Source organism: Megalobrama amblycephala, linkage group LG16 (genome assembly GCF_018812025.1).
Source record: "Megalobrama amblycephala isolate DHTTF-2021 linkage group LG16, ASM1881202v1, whole genome shotgun sequence".
NCBI classification, from domain to species: Eukaryota; Metazoa; Chordata; class Actinopteri; order Cypriniformes; family Xenocyprididae; genus Megalobrama; species Megalobrama amblycephala.
The window spans coordinates 35,657,392-35,663,391 of record NC_063059.1 but is presented as its reverse complement, the minus strand read 5'-3'; positions in this window follow the sequence as shown (position 1 = coordinate 35,663,391).

Here is a 6,000-nt window from a genome sequence, read left to right as displayed (position 1 = left end):
GTTCAGCAGAACAAATAAATTCATACATACTGCAAACCCGAATAAATTGGCAAAACTCAAAAAATTCGAAGCAATCAGTTGCCTCAAAATTTTTAAGTTAAGGAATTCAAAGTTTAAGTTGGCAGATTATTTTGTACTCAAACATTTTAATCAACTTAACTTGAAATGTTTGAGTAGACTGATTCATACATTTAACTTAAAATGATCATGTAACCTCAATGTAAACATTGTATTAGTGTAAACTTAGGTAGCTGTAACAAGCTAATTCAGAAAATGTTAACTTGCTAATTTGCTACCACGTAACCAATAGCATGGTATAATAGCACTTGCTGAATGAGTGCAGAAATATAAAGCATCTAACATACCTGCTGCATGCACCACTTGTCACCTTGATGGTCACTCTCCAAAAAACCCACATTAACAGAAACTCTTCTAAATTAGCATAATGAAGCATTAATCACTTCTAAATCTCCCACTTAACATTAATCTTGCACAAAAAACATTATATAACACTTAATTTTAGCATTTACTCTCCCTTTTGAGTGCCGTGAGCAAAGCAGGCTGGAAAATAGAAATCCAAGCCCAGTTTCAGTTAAACTTAAGTTTATCTAAATTAAAAGAAATAAGTTCATAAAACTCAGAACAATGAAACAGTTCAGTTTACTTAAAATATATCAGTTCTGTGAACTTGAAAGAAAAAGAAAGTGCAAAATACTCATAACAGTTATTTTAACTGAACTAATTTGTTGGTAACACTTTGCAATAAGGTTCATTAGTTAACATGAACTAATAATGAACTGCACTTCTACAGCATTTATTAGTGTTTGTTAATGTTAATTTCAACATTTACTAATACATTTTTAAAATCTTGTTAACATTATGCACTGTGAACTAACATGAACAAACAATGAACAACTGTATTTTCATGAACTAATGTTAATAAGATTAGTAAATACAGTAACAAATGTATTGCTCATGATTAGTTCATGTTAGTTAATAAACATTAACTAATGTTTAACTAATAAACCTTATTGTAAAGTGTTACCACTTTGTTTAACTTAAGTTTGTCCTACTTAAACCAATTAATTATTTTCAGAGTTAGGGTTTACCATGCAGGTTTGGAACCACTCGAGAGTGAAATATTTTTAGGTAAACTCTCCCTTTAATCCCAAAGAATACTTAGTTTTTTGTTTTTTTTTACGTGTAGCCTTTTAAAATATGCTCCATTTGATAGCATGCATGAACACAGATGTCGACACATGCTTTCTAGACAGTTTCAGCTTAGTGTCTGCGCTAATTTCTCCAGAAGTTATGACCGCTAAAAATGTCTTAGTACTCTTTTAAAGGTGCCATCAAACGTGTAATATATGTAATATAAGTCTAAGGTGTCCCCTGAATGTGTCTGTGAAGTTTCAGCTCAAAATACCCCATAGATTTTTTTTAATTAATTTTTTTAACTGCCTATTTTGGGGCATCATTAACTATGCACCGATTCAGGGCTGCTGGCCCTTTAAATCTCATGCTCCCTGCCCCCCGAGCTCTCGACTATAATACAGTGCATTTACAAAGTTCACACAGCTAATATAACCCTCAAATGGATCTTTACAAGATGTTCGTCATACTGCATGCATGCTTCGGGTCATGTGAGTATAGTATTTTTTGGTTGTTTACATTTGATTCTGAATGAGTTGAGGCTGTGCTTCGTGGCTAAAGCTAACATTACACACTGTTGGAGAGATTTATAAAGAATGAAGTTGTGTTTATGAATTATACAGACTGCAAGTGTTTAAAAATGAAAATAGCGACAGCTCTTGTCTCTGTGAATACAGTAATAAATGATGGTAACTTTAACCACATTTAACAGTACATTAGCAACATGCTAACGAAACATTTAGAAAGACAATTCACAAATATCACTAAAATATCATGATATCATGGATCATGTTAGATATTATCACTCCATCTGCCATTTTTCGCTGTTGTTATTGCTTGTTTACCTAGTCTGATGATTCGGCTGTGCACAGATCCAGACGTAATACTGGCTGCCCTTGTCTAATGCCTTTCATAATGTTGGGAACATGGGCTGGCATATGGAAATATTGGGGGCGTACACCCCAACTGTTAAGTAACAGTCGGTGTTATGTTGAGATTCGCCTGTTCTTCGGAGGTCTTTTAAACAAATGAGATTTATATAAGAAGGAGGAAACAATGGAGTTTGAGACTCACTGTATGTCATTTCCATGTACTGAACTCTTGTTATTTAACTATGCCGATATAAATTCAATTTTTAATTCTAGGGCACCTTTAAACTAAAGTTGTGGCTCTCATAACCTCCTCACACAAGCACTTGTCAATGCGGACATCTGTTGTTGTTGTGGTCTCCGGTATTTTGTTGTTGTTCAATCTCTTTAGTTTAGTTTTCTACTGTGAAACAACAGCCACCTTGTGGAAAAACTGATATGTGCAAAACAAATTCAATGCGCATGTGCGACAAAAATTGTGTGGCTTGCATACTATTCTGGTGACGAAATTTAAAATTTAAACCTAAAACCAAAGTATACTTTGGGCTTAACACATCCTGCACCATTTGTACTATGGACATGAATGACAGAAAACACAAAACGCAATGCCCTAGCAACCACCCAAAACACCTAGAAACTGCCTAGCACTAAAAACAACTGTATGAACACACTAGCAACCACCTAAAAATGTCCACGCAACACCCTAGCAATGATTAGAACCATCCTAGCTCTTCTTATTAGCATGTTTAGATGGAAGACAGTGATAGAGACTCAATTCATACAGGTATGACATGGTTGAGCCCAAACACCCCCATGTCAGTCTCTGTGGTGTCTTCCATCTCCACCTGTTCCTCAACACCACACTGAGCTGCAGGTCGTACCAGCTCACCTCCTGCAGGGACACACACACACACACACATAAAGAAGAGAGTTGTTTTTAATTTTCTTTCTTATCTCCTTATGTGCGTATTTCCTTGTGTGTCTGAATGACATTTGTTTAGATGTTTAGATGTTTAATGATGTCTGTTTTAAAACTCTTACCCCAACTTTGGTGTATAACTCATGTTTTGTACTACAGAAAAATGAACAATACCACAAATCACGTCTTGTTAAAGAGAGGTCTGCTATTATGTTTAAAGGTTGATTTTCAAACGTCCCTTTTTTGTCATAGAATTTTTACATTGACCAGAATACAAAAAGAAGGCCAGTAATCAACCTCCTAGCAACCAGCCAGAACAATAACAATGCACTTAAAACACCCAGAATACCTCAGAAACTACTGTGAGTTCAACTTGCATTGCCATCAGAAAATGTAAAAAGGTTCAATTAAAGTTACTACAGAATAAAGAAAAGCAAGAAAGCAAAAAACAAGAAATAGCCCAACTCTAATGGGAAAGAAATTGTTTGTTATAAAATTAAAGTTCTAATAGTTTGTGCTTTGTTTCTTCACTGTGTGTGTGAGCGAGTGAAATATTTCTGGCTGGGTCTGATCCTCTCAGTTTTGTACTCCAAAACCAGATGGGTGGAACAGATCCGAGCCAAAACGACACAGAACCCCCAGGGCAGAACAAATCCACACACATATCGCAATACAATAACACAATCACTAACCCGACCGCTTGAGACCCACAAACACTCAAATAAACAGTCAGTCAGTCAGTCGGTACATTTGTATCTCACTCATTATTCAGTGTTTTGGAAGAAATCTGTGAATATAAGTGTGTGCATGTATGAGAAGAGTGGGTTAAAACTGTGGGGTGGCTGAGTTCAGTTGCATCAACGCAGACACGCAAGACGCAAAACCAACGACCTGAAAATCGCATAAGGTCAAATATCCTTCATTCTGTGTGTATAATTCTACATCGAAAGGCATAGGATCTACGACTTCCCAATCTGCAATAAATCTGTCTGAAAGGATCCAGAGGTAGCTTGGAAATTTTCCCCTTTTCTGTTCTTACCCTGGGTTGATGAATTATTATTTCAGATAAAATATTTGTTAGAAAATCGCAATCGCAATCGCATTTGGTGCAGTAATTTATGGTCCCATGGTCATATGCTAACTTTCATTTGAATAATTAAAATCATGGCAAAGATAGGTGGATTCGATATTTGTGTCCAATTCACAGGAAAATAGACTATGCTTGGAAATCTAATCTAAAATTTGTCAAACCTAGTCATAGAATATTTTTTTAACCAGTAAATGGTGTTGTCTCTAACCTGCTCAAGTTTAAAGCATGGTGAAAATGATCAAAATGTTGTTTTGTTCCTGCAAAGGCGTTGCCAACAATATAATTTCAGCTTCAGTGCTTGGCCCCTAATTAGTACAGCAGACGAAGTCCAAGGTTTAAGCAGTGTTTGACTGAACATACAACATTATCTCACAGAAATAATATTTACAAACTGTGAAAACACTTTAACATGCATCTCACACACTGAGAATAATAAATACCACATGATGAGAATTCTCGACTTGATAAACACACTTCTAATGCTTTCAGAAAGTGTGCACACACACATGTTGGGCTTTCATGTTGTATGGGGACATAATGATTTTTATACTGTACACACTATATTCTATCCTCTACCCCTAAACCTACCTCATCACAAAAAACTCAGAATTGTTTTCAAAAAATGATTTATAAGCTGTTTTCCTCATGGGGACAAAAATGTTCCCACAAAGACAAGAATTTTGGATATTGCCATCTTTGTGTGGGATGTTTTATCCTCATAACATAGGCTTTACCTGAACTATACACACACACAGAGAGACACAAAAACATTGAAAGAATGCATCACACACACTATAAAAAACACATTCCTCACACAATTAGATCACTTTAGCACACACATTGTACATGTACGGGGAATACCATAGCACAAACACACATTTCTCACACAATATGGTCTTTGTTCTGCAACACACATACGTCACACACTAAGAATGCTTTAGATTTTGTTACACAAGCACACACCACACTGAATTACACACACACAAAAACATTACAATTTAATAATTTAAGGTTGCAAATACCACTGCATGTTCATATAGTTATAAGTTACCGTGTCTTTGAAGAGATTAAATATGAATTAACTAGTTAGTTTTGGTTGCCTTCTGAGCTCATAATTCAAAGGTTGAAGGTTTAATTGCATGTTTGGGTTCCCATGAGATTGTGCTCAACCAGAACCGTTTGACAGAATTAATTTACTGTATACTTCCATTCACTTGGTGTAATTATAAAGATGAATTTAGGAATGGTGGTATCTTGAGTGTTAAGGCTGTGTGTTGATTCTTTGTGAAAGACTGACCTACACACTGACATACTTTGAACATTTCTGTGAGCCAACAAAAACAAGAGGAAAGGAATCAAAATGTCAGTTACCTGCAAGACAAGCCGTCATGCTGTCATCTTTGACTTCAAATACCTCCCCCTGGAAAAAAAATGCTAACGTTAGACATTGAAGAGACAGTCCTTTTACTGCCAATGCTTCAAAAAGAGGTTATGGCATCTGGAAAAGCCTTGAAAAGAAGACTGTGTATGTGTGTGTAGGTCATTTAAAGTGCCTCCGTATCTCATTGGTAGTTCACTATAACTCAGAGCAATGTGACAGAAAACACATCCACAATCTTAAAAGCCCCTCAGAGGAGCATTTGTCATTTATATTTATTTTCCAATGTGTTTTATTGAGCAGAATAATGCATGTTGGTTGAAATATTATTGGTGAGATCATGGGCGTGCAGATATAATAATCTACTTTACAGCATTGAATGTGCAGCACAACACAAATTTAAAGGTTTAACATTCGCATCTTCATTTTCAAAATGCACCAACCTGCATCCATTGTTTAAATCCTCGTTCACAGAAATCCAGTCTTAATCACTGAACAATGCCAGTGAAAGACAGATGTGTGTTTATGTGTGTTATAGTTTGAGTTTGTTGAATTAAACATACTGTACAGGTACTGCCAAAAGAACATCTGA